The sequence below is a fragment of the Ambystoma mexicanum genome, chromosome 10 (assembly GCF_040938575.1).
Source record: "Ambystoma mexicanum isolate Mex_15411 chromosome 10, UKY_AmexF1_1, whole genome shotgun sequence".
NCBI lineage: Eukaryota > Metazoa > Chordata > Amphibia > Caudata > Ambystomatidae > Ambystoma > Ambystoma mexicanum.
In genome coordinates this window covers 253,095,824-253,122,267 of record NC_090932.1, presented here as the reverse complement: position 1 = coordinate 253,122,267, position 26,444 = coordinate 253,095,824, and the positions used below count along the sequence as shown (strand labels likewise).

Genomic DNA, 26,444 nt, shown 5'->3' with positions numbered 1-26,444 from the left:
GAATCAGAGTAGGACGATGTCCTGGTGAAGCTTCACACGCAAATCCTCTCCTCTATCCTGTGGTGTGTTGATCATAGACCTCTGCAATCCCGGTCAACACATCTGTTTGCATTCCGCACCTCCACCAAGTGCCTTTATGTTCTATGCAAACTAGCACCTCAGCACGGGACATTAACTGGTGCCCCTAGGCTGCCTGGGTGGAAGTGCTTGAATGTCTACTTGGGTCTTAGATATTTCAGATGTTGGAAATGTCAGACACGCACCTTGACATGGCTACAATGGATGCAGATGTGCATCTCCATGCGTCCTGCAGCCATTGCTGTGTCACCAACCGACCCTTAGTTCATTCTGAAGATGCGTGATGAGTCGTGCCGTCCGTGTGTGACAGAAATGAGTTAATGACAGGAAAGGAAAATGGTGCTCACTCGTTGGTTCATTTACTACAGGGTTCACCTTTCATCACATCATAAGTAGGGTATCTTGTGGGTGATCAACTTCGAGACCAGGGCTCTGCACACCGCTCATCATTGCCACCAGTGTGCGGTCAGTTATCAGAGCCATGCATTGGGTTGGCCTGTATAGTGTATCGCAGTGGCCCAGCTTGCCGCCATAGCTTGGTGTCGTTCTGGGCATTACACCTGGGGGCCGTCCTCTGGCAGCAATCCCTACGCATTCGTAAAGAGAATTGCGCTGTGAGCATCGGCCATATCCTTGATTTCGCCCACATGATCCGGTGACTCACTCAGCCCAACAGCTCCTCCTCTAAGCACTGCCATGATATGTTGGGCCATGGGCCGCTGTGCAACACACCTTTCCCAAACACTGGAATACCTGGTTGAAGTGCTGTGGAATCAGGACAGGAGCGGCATGGTACTATGGTCTCCACATAACTCTGGACAGATTACCATGTTGGAAAGCTATTGCGGTCAGTATCTGAGCATGCCGGGTCATTCGATCTGGAGCTTCATCAGTTGGTGGCCATCGTGCTTGGGCTCTTGAGCACCCCCCACTCACAGACTGGACAATTATTGAGCAAAAGAACGCACAGAGCCTTTGAAAATGCATAGTTAGAATTTTATAAACTCAAATTGTTTGTTGCGTATCCACTAACAACTAAAATTTGCAAATCACCCAGATTTTCCAGGATGCCACCTGCGTTGGTCTACACTCACTCCCCCCAAAAGCACCATGGTTTTTTGTAAAATGACCCTCCCAATAAACCCTCATCCACCTGAAAAAAGGTTCTTCACCATTGGCTACAACGGGATCCCCTCATGATCCCAACCCAACATAATTTAACTGCACCTTCTTGTATTTTTCTATATACTGGTCCAACTATAATAGCATAGCCATGACATTAACATATGTTAGCATGTTTTCCTTAACGACAACATCTCAACTTCTCTTACCAGTACAGAATTTTGATTATCAGAAAACATCTTAAAGCGCAGACCAAGCCACTGGCTGAAGTTCAACCCCTACACACACTAGGTGATGGAGTAGAGGTACAGGGGGACATGGGTGCAGGAAGTGTGGTCACAGCAAATGAATGGGAGAGGGCTACCAGTACAAGGCCCTTTGGGTGCCTACAGTGAGACAAAGAACATCTGCAGGGCTATATCTGTCCATACCTCAACAGGATCCAGGGGATGTTCAATGAACTGTCCAGCCAGAAGCAGCATTTGCATGCACCCTAAGGAACACTTTTTGGTTTTAAGACACTTTAAAAAAGGGTTTTGAGAGCTGACTGCACAGATAAAGCAGCAGGGTGAAACACAGCGGCTCTGGCAAGGGTTTGCCAATTTTAATGTCCACTGTATCATTGAGGAAGAACCAAGGGAGGAACAAGTGATGAGTTCTTCCCCAACCCTCAATGCCCTCCAACCTGCACCCTCAGATATCACTGCCAATGTTCCTTGGACTGTCTTTCCTCCGCCCTTTTGGCTTCATCCGTACATGGTGTTTAACACCCCCCTTGTCCCCATGACACCTTGTTCGACCCAACATGAACCAGCTGCCCACAATGCCACTCCCCATGACACCTTTCCAATTGACAGGATCATCCATTACTGCTTCCACATTCCACCGCTCTCCTTTGCACCTGACATTGGCAGATGGTTAACTTTGAATCCTACTTGCACCCTGGCCCAGGTTTTTCCAATGGTAGTACATGCCACTTTCCGTGCCACGTAGTTCTAAGGAATCAGTGAATAGTTACCTGTTACTTGACTAGCCACTGATTTCCAGTATTGTGAAGGAAGATTGGTAGCATCTAGAAACATGGTCCACACGCTGTTCAAACATTGGCTTTGCAATTTTAGATAACAAGACATGCTTGCTGCATAATTTGAGGATGACAAGTCTATTGTTTGTCCACTCCAAATTCATAGAAGATCACAACCCAAATCTGGAAGAATATGATAATAGGCCTCATTACGAGTATGGAGGTAGCCATGCCGTTCTTACCGGCATGGCTACCCCCATACCGGGTACCAGGTCCAGGTTCCAGGAATAGAGAATTACCGGGCCATTCCGATCTTGGAGGGCCCGGTAATTACCCGGTACATCCCCATTCCCATTGAGCCCCCATAGGATCAATGGGAATGGGAGTATGCTAACAACGGGCCTGTTGTTAGCATTCTGGTCTGCTAGAGGGTCCCGCTAAGGATGCCTGGTTTCACCAGACGTCCTCAGCGGGACCCAATGCAGACCCCATAATGAGGTGGACCGTAATGAACGGTGCCGGTCCCTTACCGGCACCGTTCATTACGGGTCCGCACTCATTGGAATGAGGCCTAAGGAGTTTTTCAGTATGGAAAGACAGAATACTTTTCCTCTTCATCCTTGCTCCTCAGCAACCGTATCCCACTTAGTGCCTCACCCATCTCCATCCAACAGATGTTAATTAGAGGTCTCAAGATCCTTGGGATCCATTGGGTCAATTCACTTATCTTCTATATATAAAAGTCAAAAGTTGTGTGTGGGTTTGTCGGTTTGTGGGTTTATGGTGCAAAGCGCTGTTCCTTATAAAATTCCACACCGTTTCCCCAATCTGCACCAAATTCTGCATAGTTACCTGTTAGGACCCTTCGGACATTACTGGCTACGTGAAATGTGTATACTGCACCCCTTTTACCGGATTTCAGTAAAAGTTAAAATATGTTTGTGGGTTTGTGGTCTGCTGACAAAGCCATAAACCATGTTCACCTGGAAGGTAAAACATTTTTTTATGAAAGGCGAATGGACCTGACAGGCAAGGGTGAAGGCAGGCAGCATTCCAGAAGTCTCCAAATGTTTGGTGCATGAGGTGAAAATACTTTTCCAGAGAATTTTTGCGAGATGGTGTCTGCCGACGAAGCCGTAAACCATGTTCCTCGGGAAAGGAAACAAAAATGTTTGTTGTTAAACAAGATTTACAGTGTCGTAAACCATGTTCACGGGGAAGGGAAACAAAAATGTTTTCGGAATCAGGTGAAATTATTTTTCCAGAGGACTTTTACAAGATGGTGCCTTCCGATGAAGCCGAAAACTATGTTCACTGGGAAGGGAAAGAAAAGATTTTGTTTCGCAACCGGTCCCGGCATGAGGAACAAAACTCGAGGTCGCTATGGGACCTCGAAAACCAAGTTTCAAGGCCATAGGATGCACGCTTTCTGAGATATTTGCACCACAATCCACTGCAAGGAACTGCACCATGCCAGGGTAAGGTGGAGCAGCCACCTAGAGGATAATTCATTTTCAACAATTAATAAGAGTGTAATCATGTCTTTCTATAGAACCCCTTCATAGAATGGATACTTTGGCTATCCGGTTATAAAGTGTGAGCTGTTCGCCTGGACTTGAAGGAAGTTCTAGCTGTCCAATGACAGTTGTGTAGGGAGTGTTAGGGAGTTTGAGGGGGTCATTATAAGGTAGGCGGTAAGGGATACCGGGCACTGTCAAGGAGACTGGTGCCGGTAATCCCTTACCGACCTACTACAAGGTCCCTTAGCGGGTCCTGCCAGTAACGGCAGGTCTGACCAGCCGTTATGGACGGGACCCACTAAGGGACCAGGGCGCAAATAACGGGCTTGACATGCGCGAGCCCGTTATTTGCGCCCTCCCCATTCCCATTGAGCTCTATGGGGGATCAAATGGGAATGGGGAATGGCTTTTTCAATGGGGACTTACCGGTCCCGCAAAGGTCGGACTACACCGGTAAATCCCCATTGAACTAGACCGGTGCCGGACCCGTTATTGGTGGCAGTCATGGCGCAAATAGCGTCATGACTACCACCAATCTCAGAATGAGGCCCTGATTCTGGTCATTATTTCTAAGCTGAGAAAGTAACAATTCACTGTTGTTTTACTTCTTGCAATTTAGCCAGTAACCATATTTTTAGGAATGTCCAAATAGTCAGGTGATCTTCCAGTGTGCACATTCACTGGTATGAATTGCAGTCTTGCTGGGCCACCACATTCTGCTGGCACATAATGTGCAAATATCTTTGCAGTGGCTTCAGAGATCAATTCTTTGGAAGGCCAGGTGGTGATGCACAGGCTTTTAAAATTAGATTCTGCATTTTAGTACAAGCCTGTAAAAGTGGATCCAGAGTGACAGAGTGATGTATTCCTGTAGTTGAAGTCTCAACCGAAGTTTGGATGCTGAGACTATTTGAAGATAGTTTAGCAACAAATTTGGGAGGCTCAAGGAAAGGCTGTCCAGTCTTGAGAATACAGTGTACTTACTGCTACAATTGTGTGATTTAATGACAGTTATGGTGTGATGAGTTGAATTAATCTTCAATGGAAGAAGCAGGTTCACACGATTGCTTTAAAGTGAGGTTTTGGGTTTACAGATCTCTCCATGGGAAATCTGAAGTCCTTGACTGTTGCCGTCAGTCAAGGGGAGGCTGCACTCCTTTCCAAACAAGGAATAATTGCGGTGCCATTTCTTTCCTGGTTAAGTCTTAGGCAGTTTGCAGCCGTTCAGGAGCCTATTTGTGAGAGCATTCTGACAAGGTCTGGTGGGGATGCTTTTGAGGGTTGGATAAGTTGGAATGCACTTCTCATTAGCATACCTGCAGCAGGAATGACCTCAGTTGCTAATGCCTCTATGCGTAGGATTGGTACACTCACAACAGGTGAGTTGGAGTGGAAGATTTGAATGGAGACATGTATGTGGTCTCCGTCCTGTGAGAAGGGAATCATGCCATGCAGCCTAGCACAGTTTGCACTACTCCTCTTTTAACAAGTCTTTTTTAGAAGAAGGATGTAATGACTAATGGTGTCAAATGATGCCATGAAGGGTTCTTTGTGTGTCGAGGTAGGAAGTGTTCCATATGGAGGAGAGTGTATACTGAATGTCTCTCCTAGATCTGAAGCCAAGCTGGCCTTGTGTTGGATATTATTTGTAGTCCAGTCGTTTTTGGTAGATACATTTTTCAGAATTTGGCCAGGAGTGGAACATTGAGATTGAGTGGTCACTTGTTGGGTTGATGAGGTTTGCTTTAGGTTTTTTTTTAGTGGAGGCTTAAGAAATGTAGATTTGAAGATTTGTTGGACGGTTCCTTGGAGCAGTTGAGAAATGATCAGAGGAAGGAGGTGATGGCTTTTGTAGCTATCCGGTATAAGATGATGTTGCCACACATGGAGGGTATTGTGTCACAGAGTTGTTGTCATGGAATGAGTACATTGCTGTAGGCAGACAGACTCTTGAACCCTTTGTAAATTTGAACATTTCCTTTTATGGGTATTGTGCTTGAGTACTGTGTCCTGCATAGTGTGAGTCCTTGGATTTTACTGTTAACGTACCATAGGTACACAGGTTGTAGAGAGTAGACAGATTTCATGGTCTTGTTGCATATTTGTTCCATCCTTCAATTCATTTTTATTAAAATTGTTTATGATCTCGCTGCACAGTTTTTCTGGAAAAGTGTAAAAGGTTTCATGGGGTGGACCTGTAAAAGGCGGGTGCTGTCGAGTCATGCGTGGTCCTTCAAGGCCATGGCTTTCATTTTTTTGTTTTTCTACATGGCCTTTGAGCATCTTGTGTTTCTAGGAGGAGCCTCAACTCTCTTAGATTGTGTGGCAGTGGGCATGAGAATGGTAAAATGTTCAGCAAGGTGATGACGCAGGAAGAGGGTGTAATCCTGTTGTGAGCTTTCCATTGTAAAATAGTATGGCCGGAGGACATTCTGGCAGTGTGTGGGCTTTTTTTTATCAAGTGCTTAATAAGGAGTGCATTAAGTTTACTGAGAGCATTCTGTTTATGGAGTTATTTCTGATCACCATCTATAGGCTGAATTCTCCCAGGATAGTGAGACAGTCACTATCATAAGGTTTGCTACTCTGTCTGTGAATGTATCTAAAAATGAAGGGTTGTATGATGCCAATGGGTACATTCAGAGAAGTGTGAACATGGTCATGTGAGTCAATTTGATGTCTACCAGGATCTCTGATACCTTTGTCTGGATGGAATTCTTGTGAAGAAGAGTGAATCTTCCTCCTTTCTTGTTCATGTCATTGACTGAGTTAGGCCCTCATTATGAGTTTGCCGGTAAGCCACTGGTATGACTGGTGGCTCACTAGCAAACTCACCTTACCGTTTCCACTGCCGGATATCCCAGTGACCCAGGGATATTCCGGTTGCGGTGCAACAATACATTCCCATAGAGTTCCATAGGACACCATGGGAATGGGACCGCTGAAGCACAGGTAACGGTGCCGGTACTTCAATGAAAGTTCTGCACGTAGGGGCCTGAACTACCGGCAGACCTGACCTGCCGGTAGTTAACTGCCCCTACCGGCAGACTCGGCGTAAGCCGGTCCGGGAACAATGCCAGAGCTGGCTATACTGGCCGTTTTACCAGCATTTCTTCCAGACCAGCTTACTCGTTATGAGGGCCTTAAGTCATTTAAAATGGTTGGTTGGTCTTGAATAGAATTGCAGTACAGTCATAGGTCAACCTTATCTGGGTGACAAAAGCAGGTCAGAGTTGATGTCCAGGAACAGGTCCATAAGAAGGTAGAGGGACATGTATATGCTTTCTGTCTGGCTTGAGGGTCTGGAGGGTGATCCCTTCAGGGATTTGGATGTGAAAGTATTGCTGGAACCCTTATTGATTTTTGTACAGCTAGAGTGATTCTTTGTATTGGAGTAGATATTTCATGGTCCCTAATCGAATATGTGAAAAAGGAATTCTCCAGGGTGTTGGCTTACTCATCCATCTTTGCTTGAGGAGCTGATGGTTTCAGATGTGCTTATCATTTGAAAGGTGCAGAATAGGGTATGAAAGTAGTGTTCTTGGTTAATGGGGTGTGGGTCTGCTAGGGCATGGGGATTTACTATAGTGCTGCGGGTAGGTGATGAGGGACCCTCAGTGTTGTGTGTTTTGTTATAGGTTTCCAATCCCTCCCTTTCCCTGTTGGTACATCTTTTTAGACATTTCTGAGTGGTGGGTGTCTGGCTGTTGCTGGTTTCAGGCAATATACTTTGAAAGATACAACATGGGTGGTCTGGTAAGGGTGATGTGATTGAGTGAGGAAATCTTGTGGCTCAATCAGCTTGTGTCTCCAATATGTTCACACATTCTCTGAGTTTCCTTTGTAGTTCAGAGTAATGGCAGGGTAGCAAGCAATCATTTGCTTTAGAGCCTGACCACTGCTTGCTTTATTGCCATTTCCCATCATCTTGGTGTTGAGGTTTCTGGCAGTCTTGAAGTGCTTGTGTAAAAATAAACATATTGCAGTGAAAATGGGGAAGAGATATATAATATACCTGCATGTACGGACGAAGGTTCCTAACAGCGTGGAGGCAGTGAACAGGCTTTCATTGAACCAATGTGGCAGGTAGCAATGTTTATAAAGGACTATTAGAGGCAAATAGTGTATGGTGGAGTAGTATAAATGTAGCTACATGTGTAAGGCAATGATATCAAACATTGTATATGGACCACTAGTGAAAATCAGCAACTGAGCACAAATGAAGTAATAGCAAAGCAATGAATAAGCAAAATGAAAGGCGAGAAGAGTTAACGGACAGAGCATATAAAATACCCCATTGATCAATGATCCATCAGCAATAAATATGGAGCAAAGAAAATAGAAATGTGCAGGATCACAGGGTGTGTTTTATACACGTGCACCTAGAAGCAAAATACAGTACACAGCGGTGCAAACAGGTGTAAAATGATGTGGTGAAAATCTGGAAATAGTATGATCAGAAGCAGAAAAGAGGGGGAGCAAAATCACAGTGCAATACTTATGTTTGAAGGGTACTGCCAGAAGCGAAACACATTGAAGCAAGTATCACAGTACAGGTTTTACATGGTATAGCCAAAAGAACTGAAAAATATAAGCAGAAGATAAAACACAGGTGTCCATATCACAGTGGGGAATCTGGTGGCACTCTGCGGGAATATACACAGTGGAGCAGAAATGACAGTGCGTATAATAGGAGGGTGCAACCAGATGCAAAAGAGAGCTTCAATAGTAATGCAATTTGAGTATAAGTGGCATATGAGTAAATGCAGGCAGTATGGTGCCCCCATCACACACCTTTGCTTCCTTAGCATGATCCTCAAACAAGCTGTAACCACTCAACTCCAAGCACCCATGGACACCAGCAACCTCTTACCAAACTGACTTCGGACCCAGATGCAGCATGGGGACTGCTACAATCCCGTCTCCGGGTACTCCTTGATCTTTTGCAGACTTCGACAAAGTGGACTATCCCGACCTCATTGACAAAGTACACAACCCCTTGTCCAAAAAGATACCTGCAGCTAATCCCCATTATCTGCCATTATCTGTTACCTTTGGAGTCCCCTAAGCTTCCATCCTCTCACCATGTATCTTCAAATTCTACATCAAGCTGCTCTCCCACCTTGGCAGCCGAAACATCCACAGCCACCAATATGCAGAAGATACTCCATTTTTCCCCAATATCTATTCCATGAACAACATCCAAATGCTCAAGACTAGCCTCATCCTAGTACAAATCTGAATGTCTAGTGCATACCTCAAACTGAACCCTGTAAGAAATGCATTCCTCCTCCTCACCAGCACCACTGAAGCACACGCATCCACACTTGGCTATCCACCATGAACCTAATCAGCTTCACCTTACTACTAACAACATATGCCAAGTCCCTGGTATTCCCCATTGACAGCTATGTCTCCTTCAAAAAACAAATAGCCAAGAAAACCGAGTTAGCTTATTATCAACTGTATCTTTTGAGAAAAATCAAACCTTTCCGTTTGGATGATGAATTCTGATACACAGTATAGGCACTCATCTTCTCTCACCTGATTAGTGGAAACACCCTACTCACTGGTCTACCCATCTCTACCACAGCGCCAATGAGAATTAGCCTCTATGCTGCAGCCCACCTCATCAAAGGACTCTACAAATTTGACCACATTATGTATCTAACCACTCTCATCGAACATGAAAGGTTGCCCCTAAAAGTATGCATTGCATCCAAAACCAGCTGCTTCATTTACAAAGCCATCCCTTTGCATACTCCCTTCTATCTAATTGACAAGGTCACCTCCTCTTTCAGGCACATCCTCTGTCAGCCACTGCTCCACAAGAAGCCAGGACCTGGTCAGATTAGAGCTGCAAAAATGCAAAAAAGAAGAAAAAACACTGGAAACAGGCATCCTCAATCCATGCCCTATGCTGTGGATCATCCAACCCCTCAACATTAGACTCACGCGCACATTTATGGAATTCAGAAAGCAGCTCAATTGCCTCATCTTCCAGGAGCACCTTCTTCATTCCCTGTAGACACCCCAATCCAACTGTCTGACCAAACTGACCTCACACCTAATTACTGTGCCTGTTTCTTTATTGAAATTAATGTGCCAGTAATTCCGATTACAGGCACTCATTCCAGACTGCCGCACTACGAGAGGGAATGCTGGTAACAACAGTGCTGGTAACAGCATTCAATGTTCCACCATTGCCGTTAGCACAGGTAACTTAAACTGCTGGACCCTCGTGAATCAGTACCGAAAACTCCAGCACCACGGAAAGAAGGCAGCATTACAACAGCAGATTTCCTGGAAACACTGGCACAAAAATGCCTGTGCCACTGGGAAAACCGTGCCAGAGGCACAAGCACCGCGGAGCAGGTGGTAACCAGGTTCAGGTGTGCAGGAACAGACCACAGGTGCACCCAATTCACCCAGCTGCACACAAAGAGCACAAGGACTGCTGAAAAGGACCACACCCACACCACACACACCTTCCAACACAACCATGCTGTCACTCTTAGCAGCAGTCATGGACATGGAGCTGCTGCATGCCGGAATGCAGCTCGATGAGCAGGAGGTGCAACAGTCGCAACAGGTCGACATGCACTGGAGGAGGAGGAGGAGGACGATGCAGAGGAATAATGGGCAGCAAGTTGTGCCCCGGAGGTGTGCACCTGTATCCCGCACAAGGGCCACACCCAGGTCCCTGACTGACAGGCAAATCCACATACTTTAACGCATGAACAGGGAGACCATCCTTGCAATAGTGGACCTCATCCAGGATGACATCCAGAGAATCATTGGCATCTGGACTTCCATTCCCCCTCTGTTGAAGGTGGTGTTGGTGCTGCATTTTCTTGCCAATGGCACAATCCAAAACACAGTCGGGGAGCTGCATGTCATCTTCCTGCCAGCATTTTCAGAAGTGCTCGTGCAGTTCCTGGATGCCCTCCTGTGTCAAGTGTCCCAGGATATCACCCTACCAACGACACAGGTACAGGTGAACGCCACCAAGATCCGCTTCCATGCCCCTCCGGGCATGCCAGATGGTTTGGGAGCAGTGGACTGAACACACATAGAGCTGGTGGCTGGCCACACCACAGGGGAGGTGTATCAGAACAGAAAGCTGTAGCACTATTTGAATGTGCAGGTTGTCTGTGATGCAGACCTGATGATCAAACACTGCTGTGCACGCTTCCCATGATCAACACATGACTCCATGGTCCTGTGCAATAGCATGCTCCCTGGGTATAGGGCCCGTTACGGTGGACAGCGGACCTGGCTATTGGGTGGGTCAAAGGATCAACACACACACCACATTGCAAGTGTACTGGGAAATGGGGGGGGGTGTTCACTGTCACCACTGCATGGCCAACAGGCATCATACAAATGCAGGGACATAATCTGGGTGCCTGCGACTGGCATGTACCACATGAATATACGGAAGGACACATCAGCACAATTTGGACACGGATGGACAGGCACATGTAATGCACCACAGATACCAGAGTGCATCACTCCCATGTCACAAAGCATAGCATATCCTCACTATGGCCATCCTTGGGAATCTGATCCTACGCATGTCCTGACCAGCATTAACTGTCACAGGGTGCAGCATGGTGATTGATGGCACGGCAAAGCGCACAGACGCAGATGCATGTGTCACACAACTACATCCCAAAATACATGCACTGCCCAGTCACCTCAATGACATGGCCCTCCCAGTTTCCATTTCCATGCAGGTGATTCCGGCTACCCCTTACCACCATGGCTGATGACCCCTGTGAGACATCCACAGAGCAAGCAGGAAACAGCATACAATTGCGCTCACATGAGAACAAGGTTCACAATTGAGCAGCAATGTTGTTGCCCCGCTCTGGCGGGGCACTGATGTACAGGCCAGTGAAAGTGAGGAAGATAGTCCTGGCCTGTGCCATGTTGCACAATGTGTGCATCCAGCAGAACATTTCCCTGCCCCCGGACATGGACATGCCTAGCAGACGATGATGATGACAGCAAAGTGGATGCAGCTACAGACATGTGACTACGCTATTACAGGGATGACAGGGATGGGCGTGCAGCCTGCCAGGAACCCATACAGAACTATTTGCGAGCACACAGAACAGGCACATGAACCATGGCACACACTGCATGTGAATCAGCGCAAAAATAAAGCACTCAACTGCACAAATTGAATGTCCAGACGTGAATTCATATACAGAACCATGTGTATTTCTTCATGGAAAAGCAACAAAAACGTGTGGCCCACCACCCCTTCAACTAACCCCACAACTAACCCCCCAAAAATCCCCCCAGCTATACCCCGACTTGACCCTCCCTGACTAAGCCTCCCAAACAAACCAATCCAAAACAACCCCTAGTTAGCATCAGTGTCACTTGATGTCAGGGACTGGCTCACTTCCATGGCTTTTTAGCACCTGATCTGCCCTTTTGTGGAGAGCCTGACAGGTGCAGGGATCGGTGCCTGGGCTGCTCAGTTGTGGTCTGGGAGGTGTGGTGATGGTTGAGGGTGTGTCGGAACCTGCAATGTTTCTGTTCTCTAGTGCCACCTGCAGGGAAAGGGTGAGGGTCTCAACCAGTGCCGAGATTGCCTCAGTCCCCTTGCGGACCCTCTGACGCACAAGTCCTGCTATTTGTTCTTGACATTCTTTGATGTGCCGTAGGCGTACGTCCATGTCTCTGATGCTGGGGATGGGTGGTGGAGGTGGACTGTCGATGCCGCAGGGGCTGAATGAGGGACGGTGGAAGAGGGTGTGTTCAGATGTCCCCTAGGTTGTGTGCCCGGCCTCCTGCCCGGCATCGTCGTCTGTAGATGCGCTGATGTACATACGAGCCGGTTGTGGGGGGACTGGCCATCCTGTTGGTGCTTCTGGTGGGGCAGCAGTAGTTGCTGCAGGGGCTGCAGGCTGTGCCTCTGTTGGGGAAGCAGGAGTTGCTGCATGGGCTGAAGGCTGTGCCTCTGTTGGGGCAGCAGGAGTTGCTCCAGGTTGCAGGAGGCATGCTCATTGGGCCTGTGCCTTGCCTGGCCAGTGCTGGTGTAGCCCTGGCAGTGGTGTAGGGTGGCATGGCTCTCCTCTGTGTGCCTGTCTGTGAGGGGCTTGGTCCACCTTGATCGCTGTCAGATGATGCCATCCTATGGCTTTGCTACATGCAGCTCAGACAGCATGTGGCATGATATCTGTGCATGGTGTCTACAGTTCATGCATTGTCAAATGGTATGGCGTATATACACAAGTGTTTCCAGGTGCCACCAGCAGGATGGCGGTGGACATGGGTGGCCAAATTAGGAGATATGGCCGTACTGGGCCTTGTATCATTGTTAATGTGCAAGTGCAGGGCACAATATCGTGCATGGGAGGGAGGGGTGAGGGTACCGGGATGGGAGGGGGTGCAGTGCAGGGGGTGGTGACCTCAGCGACCTGAGCATGTGTTAATGGGAGCCACAGGGGCAGGTGCAAAGGGTTTAAGGGGGGGATGGGAGGGGAGTACAATGCAAAGGATATGGTGGTCCCGATTCAGGCTAGTCCAGGGAATGGTGGCCGTAGGCAAGTGCTGGTCAGGGATGTTGAGGGTGACTGGTAAAGGATGGGCTGGCACCAGTGTAACTCATGGGGTCTAGGCCCCAGACAGCCTTGTGTATGGGGCAGGGGTTCTTTGTATGGATCCTTGTGGTCACAGGTAGCAAGTGGAGTGATTGCATGGATGGCTTGAAGCAGTCGCAGGGCTTGAGGCCTAGGTTGAATCACGCTGCACTATTCTGGAATAGTATGAAGGGGCAAATGGAGGTGAGAGGTACAATGAGGGAGGACTGTTGCTGTTGTCATGCCCAGGGGGAACCAGGGCTCTGGAGACATTAGGCTTCTGGCGGTAGGTGAAGTAAGGGAGGGTGCCTCTGGGTGGAGGTGCTGTGAGACGTTCCTCTTGGTCTGTGATGTGTGGACATGACGTGTGGGATAAGTCAATGGTGACAACAAGGTTTGTGGCCTCTCAGGGGGATGTGGGGAGGTGGCCCATGGAGGTTGGCCAGGGAGATGGTGGATAACAGGGCGCAGGCATCACAATGTGGAGCTTCTCTGTCTGGATGGGATTACGGTAGGGGTTATCAGCAGGCATTCATGTATAGAGAGGATGGAGAGGCAGTACAGGATGGGCGTTTGAGGGTGGGAGGTGTTTCATCAGCATAACACTGGGAGTGGGGTGCAATGGTGGTGATTGAGGTGGCCAAAGGGGCAAGGTAGGTTTTGGGGAGTTATGGCGATTGAATGTTGCCATGAGGGATGCCACAGGTGGGGACTGAGGTGGAGGTCTGGGAAGGGCACTATTGCACTTGAGGGTGTCATCTGAAAGGTAGGCGGTCAACATGCCAGGACCGGGTCCTTAAGGACAGATTGGATGTGTGCATGCATGTGAGTGTGTCACGGGGGCACATTGCTTGTGGTGCATTCATAAGACATTGGAGGGTGTGTGTCTCATGTATGTGTTGGTTCTCATGTCCTCAATGTCTGCACATGACCAGTACTCATGTGGGCATATGTGTGTTTGGATGTTTGAGGGGGGCAATGTTTGCATTGGCCACTGTATAGGTTGGATGTAGTCTGCTGTCATGCAGTTGGACATGTCTCTGTGTGCATTCCCACTGTGATTGTTTTGGTGTAGCACGGTCTACTCACTGCCCTCTTCAGGTGTCCTGCAATAGCCTCCGCCGCCCGGACTCGTCAATCCCTTCAAGGTGCAGCACACTGCTGCATTTCCCCTCCCAAAGCATGAGTTTAATTGATGAGGGAGGCTGTCCCACTGCCAGTGGCCAGGCATTCCTTATGGTGGGTCAACAGCAGGTTGCGGATCCTCAGGCGGAGGTCATCCCGCCGCTTGTGGCAGTCTCATTCTGTGTGGGTTACGAGTATCACAGCTGACACCTTCTGCACCAGCTCCTCCCAAGTGCATTCTTTCTGAGTAGTGTGCTGCACTGGTGGTCCGTTGCAAACAGCTCTCCAGCATATTCTATGATGCAGTCTGTCAGGCTGGTTAGTTCCTGCTCAGTGAAGCGTGGCTTCCCCTGCCGTCTTTCAGGGATTCGAGATGCCATGCCTACTAATGCAATGCAATGCAATGCAGGTGTCTGTGTGTCTGGGTGGCAAAAGGAACTGGGTGATTTTAAGTGGATTGTGTTTTCCAAATTGGCGGCCGGCGAAATGTTTCCGGTGCCAGTGTTTCCGTTGCCGTTGTTTCCGGCCGTAAAAGGTGCCACTGATATTATTGCTGTGACGCCGATGACAGTGTTTCCATCATGTCGGTCACACCATTGGTGTGTTTTTCCAATGGTTCCATAGTTACGGTCGCTGGAAACTGTACCACCGGCTCCACAGAATCACTGACAAAATATTGCCAGACTTGTAATGAGGGCCATTGGGTTGCATATATCTCAGTATATGAACACAGTGGTGCAAATATAACAGTACAATTGTCACTGGCAGATTTAAAGGTGATGCTACTTAGTTTCTCTACACATGGGTCTGTGGCCCAGGGGCTTGGGTGGTTGGCATTAAAGGGCTAGGTTGGGTGTGATTTGAGGGATCCAAGTTATAGGTAAATGATCTCAATCACATGACCCTAGAGCATATACAGCAGGTGCAGCACAGTGGAATGAGGGAATGGGTTTGGAGGCAACAGCTCCAGGGACAGCTAAGGCAATGTGTGAATGAATGGAATAGCCAAAGGGTTATGGTTCTTGGTCATGTGGCTTGAGGGGCCATTCAACAAGGCTGGGCAGGGGGGAGTGTCAGAATGCAAGGGGTGGCAGAGTTAGGGAGCAAAAGTCTGGCATCAGGCCAAAAAATGAAATAGTTGTAACAAATTCACCTGAAAGTTGCAAAAAGTGTATGGCTCAAAGTTTCTTTCTCAGAGGACCTCTATGATTTCATGGCACCACATAATGATTAGCCACAAAACAGCATTGCGCTGGTGAAGAAGTTCAAGCCAGCTTTGAAACGGCAAACCAACAGCTTCTATTTGCTTCACTTACAACCCCTTTCATTAGCTTAGGAAAAGTTGTAGAAAGGATGGTTAAGGTACAATACCTAAACCATAGTCTTTGATCACTAAACCAATTCAGATCGCATACTAAAGCGCCTCTCAACTAAGCATTGGGCACTGTTGTGGAACCTCACTTCCAGTGGGGTCTCGCTGAATCATGTTTAGGAGGGGCAGAAGAGTGAGCAACAGGAAAAAGTAGGTGGACTGCCTGTTACGTACAATAGCAACGACAAACCTGTGTGCTTGTATGTATAAACTTCAGATATGCAAAACATATATGGCTATGAAAAAGAGATTCATGCATATCGCATGGAAATAAAGAAAGTACTTGAGAAGTGATGCGTGTACTGGCATGTCTGAAATTGAAAAAGACTGGCTAGGTTTATGAATTAACTGGCACTGGGATGCTCGCCATCATGCAACCTGTTGGGAAACTGTATGCAGTGACAGTGTCTAGAGGCAAGAAGACATTATATTGAGGATTTTGATAAAGACAGGGCAACATGACATTGTAACATTGGAGTGATTATGAGACGAGCAGAAATGAGGACAGGATGACCAGTTCATGCATGGCTCAGGGAAATGGGAGCATTGCAATGTGTATTGTTACATTTATTAAAACAGCAACTAATAACGCTGATTTTGTAAATACTTCCATTCCATTGAAGTTTGTTCATATCTGTAAAGACTTTTAAACAAATCATACTTCTTGCTGATAACATTTATTGAATGTGTACTCATGACAGAACAAAACATCGCTCTTGTGAGGGACAGCATGCAAATATACAAACTTTCCCAAATGCTAGATAGACTCTTATCATAAATATGTGAATGCTAATGGCAGAACAGCAGGTAGAGAGTAGTCAGTTTTCAATGAGGATGAACCGGTGCCAAATTATGCATGAGGGTCAAGTGCCTACGCCTGAGCTGCTCAGTACACATGGGTGCTGATACTCACTTGCACCCCCAATGTCATTCATATGGCTCAAACACAGTAACTTAACTACAATAGACATATACATTAAAAACACAAAATGAGTTGCACTTTCAAATGTTCCTTTTTCTCACCTTATCAATGAAGGATGAGTAAACTAATGAAATGAGATATTTCAATACTTCAGATACCAAGTGCTGGAGTGAAATTGCTGATCAGAGTTAAACAAGCCATCGTGGGTGGCCTACCACCAGGGATGTCTGTATAAGAATGGTGCAATTGGCTACCAATGCCAAAGCCTAGCAAATGTGTCAATTTGTAAATAAACATACATTTAGAAAACATGGGGGCATTATGAGTTTGTCAGTCGACAGGTGGCAAACCCACTGATTAGAACAGGAGTGTGGGTATGGTGGTGTAAATCTACATTGTTGGAGTCCGTAGGGCTCCATAGGGATTTTTGGCAGAGTTACCACAAGAGGTAATACCGGACGGTATGTCGGCCAGATTCTGCTAGAAGTGATTCCTCCACTTTACCTCCAAACTCGAAATATGGCAGCACCATACAGTTGGCAGTCCTTCTGTTATCACCAAAAAAGTGGCAGCAATGCTGTTACCACCACCGCTTTTGGTGGCAACTGACTTTTTGTGCCTGTTATGGAATTACCATCACATTCTTACCACATCGCCAAGCTCGTAATGAGGTGCATTGTCATTAACCTTTGCAGCAGATCATTTGTGAGAGAAACATGACTCAAAGGGATGCTGCAGAGAGTGAGCAGAGGCTAATCAACCAACTGTAAGCACCATAAATAGTTCATATTATAATTATACGTGGAGTAGTAATACAATAGTCAAACAATGCATGAGCAAGACTTTCTCCATAGCATATAATTAGCTGATTCACTGCTGGGTGATCCCGGTTTTGGTAGAAAGGGAAACAAAAAGGCACAGCAGTGATATAAAATGATTCGCTGAGGATCACATAATGTAGACAGCGGGCTTTCAACGATGGTTTAACGGTTCCTCAATTCACAATTTAAACAGTACACTAGACTGACTGGTCCATCTTCAGTTTTAATCCCAAAATACACCTTGCTGAGCTATCTAATAGTCAAACATAAGGCCAACTGTCACCGAAAGTGCAGATGTGTGCACAGCTTTCAGGTCGAAATCTGGCTGATGCAATCACACTGAGGATACAGTCTTTGGTCAAGTGGTGTACAAGATGGCAACAGGGCTGTGCTCGCTCTCTTTCTGGGGGGCCATAAAGGTTCTCTGCAAAATGTATGCATCCATAGACTTACATATAAGTGTGACTGGTTCCCATTGGCCACAAATAAAGCAATGATTGTGTGGTAAGGATCTGTTTGATGCCTTAGTGCCCTGACACCAACTGCTCACTGGTGAGGTGTAGTCGATGGAGGGTAGCTGATATTATGAAGAAGGGGCCCCCATCTTGAACCACCCTAGAAACTCCATTACTCACTCCACAGCATGACACATTCACAGTACAATTTCTAAGACACATTCACCTCCCTCTCCCGGCTACAGTTAGAGTCCTTCATGGCCTAGTACACACACATGCCTCTTGCGCACACCCCCACCTGAAATGACGCCACCATTCTCTTACCAAACATCTTCCTTCTCAAGCTCTCTGCTCATCCACCTCCAACTCTCTGAGGGTCAGATGCCTCTCCAAGCAGAGAGTGGGGGCAGATATCTGTCCTCGGCGGGGGCCTCCCTCTGGAACAGCCTCTGTGCCTCACTCAAACTTGAGCACAACCACCTCCTGTTCCGGAAGTAACTCAAGACCTTCCTTTTCACTTCCGCTTTCTCTCTTCCTCTCTCCTGCTGATGTCCCTGACTGCCCCGCGCAATGGTCACATGGCTACCCTCTGAACTCGAGCCAGGGCTCCTGCAGGTCTAGTTGCCTTTGCACTGCCTACGGGTTCCCTCTGCACTTAAGGGTCTGTATCTGCAACCCCACTGTCCCTTCTATCTGTGCTTATGAGCCACCCTGTGGCTGCACTTATTGAGTTACCTGTGCTTCTCCCTTTCCCTCCCCCCTGGCACTTCTCCCCTCCCTCTTCCCCACACTTGCGCGATCTGAATGACACAAGGACTAGTAAGATTGTAAGATCGTTGTTTTGTCCTCCCTTTGATTCCCTCTCCTTGTCATTTTGCACCTAGAAACACTTGTGTACAGGCGCGTTATAAATGTCATATCATATCACCTTATGAGACAATGCCTTCCTCCCAGCATGTTCAATGAACTCAAAAGCATTTCATTCTGGAAGGGAAAGTTTAGGACACAAGTATACCACCCACTTCAAATTGAGTTAGCAGGAAAATGTCGGCACACACAATCCTCCATTTTAATCACCAATGTTACAGTTCAGGACCATATCGCCACAAGCCCAATCTTGATACATATTATCTGCCATCTGGGCATGATACATATCTGGCATCTTAACATTTGATATATATGAATGTCAAGTGATTATACACACGTCATGTCAGATTTCTGCAATAAGCTGTTATTATTACCCAATGTAATGGTACTCAATGTATTGACCTGGAAAATGATGCATGGCTGAATGGCCACTGCAGGGATGCATACTTGAGAAGTGCAGGCTTGGCCCATTATATCAGAGGTGAGTCCTTAACCAGTGGGCTACACAGTCACCATATCTAACACATTTCCGGTACACTTAAAAATGCAGGCGTGTGTGCACCTATGCTCAGTAAGGCAGCCTGTTTGACCATGGAATTAAAAGATCTGGTCAGAATTGGAAGTTAATGAACGGCGGCTCCTTTAAGGTGTCCGATCACTAAATGTTTACCAGAAAGAGGTAAGAAGAGAAGAGGCAGCTGGTTGCATTGCATCCGGGATTCCAGCAGTTTTTTTTTCTTTACTACTAAAGTTTCTTTTCTGGCACCTGAATTTACCAGTTGCTAGTTGAGTATTCCACTGGATTACCATTTTTCTTTTGTCTCAAAACACATTTTATTCGAAAGATATTTTTGAGCAGAATGGGCTTTAGCGGTAACAGTGGAGCTGAAGGGTGTTGCGTCTTCTCCAGGCACCACGGCACGAACCTCCGATGGTAAGGCAGAACTTGTGTCCCTTGCCCAAGCCACGGCTCTTCTTGCCAGCGGAGGTCAACCCCCGCATCTCCCTGTGCTTGTGGACTGGTTTGTTGATCCATTGAATCTCTGGGTTCTGTCTGATGGCCTTATGGAAGGTACCAATGAGGACAACTTCAAATAACTTGGAGGTGGAATCTTCACCCACCCAGTATGAGCTCAACACTCTCAGACGATTACAATGCCATCATATATTGTAGTATGGTTTTGATGCCCGGTCTTTGTTTTTCTATAGTACCACATTCTGGAACTGCATGCATAGCTTGCCCCGTCTTGATGGGCTCTGTTGCTCTCGATGGGGGATGTAGGTCATTCTAATTGAAAGGTGATTCCAGGGCGAGCACGTGGCCTTCGACAAGTCATCCAAAGCCCTGAGAAAGTTACTTCTTTCACTACCTTTAGATCTTGCCGGCTACTTAGCTTGTTATGAATAAGGTGTGGCTGTGGTTAGATGATACTGCTCTGTTTCTTTTTTTGTCCCGGTGCCTATTATTTTATGGGGTGAGTAAGCTCTTTCAGAACGTGCCCATTAATTATTGGCAATTATTGTCAATTGCTGCTCTTAAATCCCTGGCTATCGTAGCCCTATTCCGAGTTACTGCCTTTCCACGTGGTAGCTTCCATTGTTTATTTTGTATCACAAATGATATGACTGTAAAGGAAAACATACAGCAGCATTCATTTGTTCTATATGCCATCATACACTCTTCCTCTAGGAGGAAGTGCACAGGGGCAGGGTGGTTGTCAGCGCCATACAATTTTCGATTGGGTGTAACAAGTAGAAACCGAAACTCGAGGCGGAGGACTGGGTTTCAGAATGAAAGCCACCCCCTCTTCCTGAACGGTAAAGAAAAGGTCAGCTAAGTTTACACAACAAATAGCACTTCATGGAGAAATAGGTTATGGCTTTCAAAAGAGCAGAGGTTTGCAACCTTTAGATCTTCAAACTTTTTGGACTACAACTCCCATTAGCCCTATCCAGCATAGTCAGTAATGAGGGTTCATGGGAGTCATAGTTCAAAACATCTCAGACTCCTGCAAAAGACACAACCAACAAGGATGAGAACGCAGAAGGACCAACATATTGGTCACTTGATGAGGGAACATTGTTCCACCAACTCGCTCACCAAACCAATTCTTACTCCATCTGGGATGGCTATACTGTGCATAGATTTGAGAGAGGGGTCGGCGGAGTGGTGAGAGAGGAAGGGGGCTCTCTTGGAGTCTGCCAGATAATCAAAGGTAGGCAATGTTTGCCTGTAGAATACATTCATTCAATCTTAAACTGCAAAACCCTAGAACCAGGTCCTGGATTTTGGAAACGGAGGGGGCGGCTGTCTACGCAACAGAAATACCCCATTAGCATCTGCTTGCAACAGTCATGCAATGACTTTGTTAGAGCGAACTGTCGGACATTATCCCTGATACGCTTATCCAGTAACATCATAAGTCATGGACTAGACGGAAGACTCTTGGTTCTATAAGGCGGTGGACCGATAAGCCCATGACATTCAAATTCAAAAGAAAAATATGTAAACCTCGATTGTGTTTTTTGCAGGGTGATTTTGTTGAAATATAAAATATGGACAGCAGACGTGGAGCATTGTCTACAAAAATGAGTTCTCGAAATTTCTTGTGAATGGTTGACAAGCGCACGTGTCACATGATGGAGCAGGGAAACGCAAGTGCGAGAGAGGAAAACGCAGCTAGGGTCAGAACAGTGAGGAAGGTAGCAAATTTGTGGGGGGGGGGCATTTTCTATATTGTCTTCTAGCACTTTATATTTCTGCATGTCTATTTTGTGGATTATAGACCTTTTTGCGCTAGTCATGGGCAATAGGATTGGATATACCCCAGTTGTCAAGGTGAGGGCAATAACGAAGTTATTGTTTTGAGTAGTTGTTTGGTCTTACACATTATTAAATGTGCATGGGATAAAGGGGGTGGAGCCAAGAAAGTGGGTGCTGGTTCGGAAAAGGAGCTAGAATGGGTACCCCCAATAAAACAAAAGAAAGAGGAATACAACAGCCCGTGTTTTCACTGACGGCAATCGGAATGTACCACTTTTACATAGATCCGGGTGAGCAGCACTTCAGTTCTTCTCTGCACTGTACTTATTTGTGTGAATGCTCATAGTCGGGGCAATGAAAGTCAATTCCTCCATACTGTGATGTGGATGGCTGTGCTTTCAATAGGATATGGCGTAAGGAGGACCATGCTTGTGGTATTGGCATCCTTTGACGAGCCATCTCCAGAAGGTAAAGGGAGCGTTAGAAGGGTAGTCATAACTGTTTATATGGAGGATAATAAAATAAGGCAGGGCGTTGCTGGGTCCTGAGTCAGAGATAACCAGTACACCTTTGGCGATGCCAGGAAATAGAGGACAGCACCCAGAGATAGCAGCTGGGGTACTCGCTTTGAAAAAGGTTTAAAGATGTCAATTAAGGGGCAGTTACTCAGATGGGGCACTTCCTCTTTCAGTGATTCTCTGGTGTATTCAGGGTACTTATGCAACTAGCAGCAGGGTTCCCCCAGATTGAATACAAAGGTTTATCCTTTTCCCCTGCTCTCCTCTCGAGCCTCGCGAGAGCTGGTAGCTTCAGCGCAGGGTCACAACTCTACAAGTTCCATGAATTTGACTACATTCCCCAGAGATCGAGGTAATCACCAGGGCGCGTGCAAGCCTATTAGAAATGGCAGACAGTAAGCTCGCCCATCTCAGTACAGGTTACTTCAGGACACACCTCCCTATACTCTCTGTGCAAAGGGAGATGATCTCTCACTTGAAAGGGACCCACAAGTTAATTTGTTTCCTGTTTAGGTGTGGTTTAAAGGGCTGTGGGTGTGCAGTGTCGTTAGACAAACAGCTCTAGTAGTCCCGCATTATAGCATACATGTGCTCAGGAAAAGTGACATGATATGACATACTACCACTATTGAGGTAATTATCAAATAGCTTCCCATCTCTTCAGACTTCCATTGAGAAAAGCCCATCAATGTCCAGGTGCACATGCCTCTGATCCTACATATCTCAGTCACATTAGTCGCCCTCACAATCCATTAAACCACAGAGTGTTCTCTCATCCACGTGCCCCCGCAAGGTGACAGAATGTTTTCAGTTTCAGGCCCAACCCTTTGGACCAATCATCCCCTCTCCAGTTGTCGAGCAAATTCCTTGATCCAGTTCGGAAAGCTCCTTCAGACCTGACAAATATGTAGACAGGGTCGGGCCTGGGCGGGCCAGGCCCACCCAAAATCTGTAAATTGCCACTCAACAGCGCTGTGTGGGCTTTTACAGATGTTAATGCCACTGCGGTGGGCCCAACCACATTAGCTTCAGGCCCCACTTGTTAGATTATACTGGCTACACGTCTGGCTATCCACCCTGTCTTGATGAACGTTCCCTAGGCTTTCCCACTTCCTAATCTTCTGTTATATTGCTAGTTCTGCGGCTTAATCATCACAGCAACTCGTAATGATTTATTTTTGAGGTGTGCATGATACGTGCATTTAAATAAATTAATAAATAAATAACTCACATGGGGACTGACCGCATCTCACATACGGTGAGGCATCTGTGGTAAAGCAGCACCACAGTGTCCTCTGAATTGAGAGGCTTTGCTTAATAGCATGTGTGCAGTATTTCTTTATGGGAGAATAGACCACAATCACATATCAAAGGAGAAAACATCACCTACTGGTTCGGATATATTCCTGTCTCATTACGAGTTTGGCGGTAAATGAAAAAAGTGGTGGTAATGGAATACATTTGTTTCAGTCCACAGGATGACCCTTACTACGTATTACGAGTAAGGTGGTGTGCTACAAAAGTAGCAATTTTCGGGGCAGCAATGAAACTACTGCCACATCTTCTGCACTGCCAACCTCTGAGTGATCTCTTACAGTAAGATTTAACTCCTGCATGATGTTAGATGTAAAGCCTGCACTTTAATTGGTCAGATCTACTGCACGGGATTACCACTGGGGGTAAATCCACTCCAAAAAGGTGGATTTACACCACTCGCAATCCAGTGGTAATGCCACAGGACTGAGTGGCAGTAACAGTAAACCATGTTGGCAGTAAATTACCAGCTTTACTGCTGGTTTACTGCCAAACCTATAATGAGGTGCATGAGCTAGAAACGCAGCCCCATCCAATACCTCCATGCAAGGAGGTCCCACCCATGAAGAAATGGAGGAATTAATTCAAGTGGAACTACTTGCCTCCGGTGCCAATTTCTTCATTCTCCAATGAAGTGTGGTGGGACTTCAGAATGAGGCTAACCGCATCTCATAATTAGGTGGAAATTCCACAGTTACCACTCGCCGTAACAGCAATGTCGTTTGGCGGAGTTGGCACTACTAACTCACAATATGGCACTATACCACTAACACATCTAGTTGCCGTGCTGGGGAGCTGTGTTCTGTGCATTTTAGCTCTGCTCAGAACCCCTCCATGAATAGTTTGAATGGGCCTGCAGGGAAGAGTCAGGGCTAGAGAGTGTCCGCTGTGCCTTGTTCTCTTCTGGCGAAAATAGGTCTGTGGCTTTACTGTGCTTTAAAGCAGGGTCACGTGGCAATGGAGTAGCATCGCCCTGCAGAGATATAAAAAACGCAAACTGCCTTCAGTGCCACACAATGTGCAAAGCCAGCTGAAGAAAGAGCCACAAGATGGAAAGGGTGCAGATCAGCAGTTTATACATTTAAAAATTCACTTGGCTTTTTCATATATGCTTTTGTTGTGTATTAATAATTGCAACTTGCTTTTAGATAGCAGTTGTTTCCTCCCCGGGTATGGTTCTATGCCAGTGTAGCATTGCCATTGCTGACCTGATCTTCAGTAGTATCACACTACACAATGAAAGTCTTGGTGAAGCGAATGGGGTGTGTTATTTTGTGATGTGCAGGTATAACCCACCAATGCATCTGACTCGACTGCTAAGAGATGGATGCATTCAAATGGGTGGAATAGACTTGCGGGGTAGTTTTTGAAGTCTGGATTAAGTATTTTTGCACATTGCGTGCCAGCATAGGCGTTGCTGTGCGTTAGTAACACTTTAAATCAATAGGTTCCATTACCCAACGACGTTATTCAACGGAGAGCTAGCTAAACCGTGTGCTTTTCTTTTCAAAACGTTTCTCAGTTTTCCAATCGGCCACTGAAAAGAGGACTATAAAGCAGGAAGTGAAGGAGGGAGAACCAGGCCTTGGCCGGCTGGTGTTTTGTCACGGCTCTCAATAACTGCTGCGTACTAGCATAGAAAATCCTGCCAGTAATTCTTGTAAAAAAGGAAAGAGCTGTAGGCAACCTTTGTGAACACACAGACGACATGTAAATATCGTAAATGTACAGACCTGCGAAGAAACTCGAGCAGTAGTAGAGCGGACGCACACCAGGCTAAGCACTGCCTCCTTCTCAGTGCGCCGACCTGCTGCTGCTGCTGCTGCTCCCCTCCAAAGGCAGCACAGCTCTGAGAGTTTCACTGTTGACGAGTTTTTTTGTCAAAGAGCCAGTGACAGCGGCGCTGGCTGGCGTGCTCCAACATGAGAGACTGTTTGGCAGCCTGGTCGAATGGGAAGACGTCACTCTTTACGAGAGTCAACAATGAGGACAGACAAGCGAGAGGACTCTTCTAGGGAGAAGTTGAGCGCGTGGCGATACGACATAAGACGAGACTTGAAGGCGATGTTCGGGAATACACAGGGAGCTGCACAGAGTGGGAGGCATACGGAGAAAGCAGCTGTCGTTCCTTTCGGAAAGGGCAAGGGATGAAAGCACGGGGGAAGGGAAAAATGACAGGGAGGGGGGTTCCAGTGCAATTTGTGCTAGGTCAGCAAAGGTACACAGGAGCACTGTCCTGCATTTGAGTGTCCGAGGGATAGAAGAAATGACAGTGCAAAGTGCCAAAGAGTAAAAGCGCAAGGGGAGGAATGACAGTAGGGCTCAAGTGGAGAGTACACGCGGGGGGACTGAGTCCACCCACTTTTTTCAGAGGGCGATCTTGAATTTATGAATTAAGGTCGACCTCAGGGATGGAACCGGTGTCTCTTCACCACTGCACTGTATAACCGGATGAAAAATAACAAACAACTAAATGTGAAATGTCCCACTTTGGTACTACTAGTTCCAGGGAAAACATTTGTATTGGTTCTTGGAGTTTAAAACATTCACACCTTTTAACATTTTCAAAAACACTACTAGAAGAAAATATCCTCTCTTGGTTGTGTGTGTGTGTTGATTTTATGAAAGGCAAATGCCATTCGTCCTGTGCAATTTGGGAGGTTATGCAAAGCCAATTTAATGACATGTGCATATTTCACATTGATATACTAATTTCTGGTGACGTCATATCTGTTTGCTGATGAGTCCCCCCATTTTCATTTTTAGGACTTACCCCTGAATGACAGTACAAGGGAGAAGGACTTAAAGCCCATGGGGAGGGGAAAGCGTGGGGGAGATAACACCACAAGGTGCAAGAATGGCAGTGCAAGGGGCTAGGATTGACAGAGCTGGGAATAAACAAGCCAATAGATGTATTCTTGGTCAGCAACAGTACACAGTAGC

The 26,444-nt window shown here is 46.7% G+C and overlaps 1 protein-coding gene across 1 annotated transcript in view; it reads right to left on the bottom strand.

Annotated features, from left to right (window-relative positions):
- LOC138491328 (metalloproteinase inhibitor 1-like) overlaps nt 1-25,445 on the bottom strand; it is a 163,961-nt gene extending 138,516 nt beyond the window's left edge. Inside the window, exon 1 of the mRNA XM_069617787.1 lies at nt 25,235-25,445. The gene's annotated coding sequence lies outside the window, so the exon portion shown is untranslated. The remainder of the gene's footprint in view (nt 1-25,234) is intronic.
- Nucleotides 25,446-26,444: the final 999 nt, after the last annotated feature.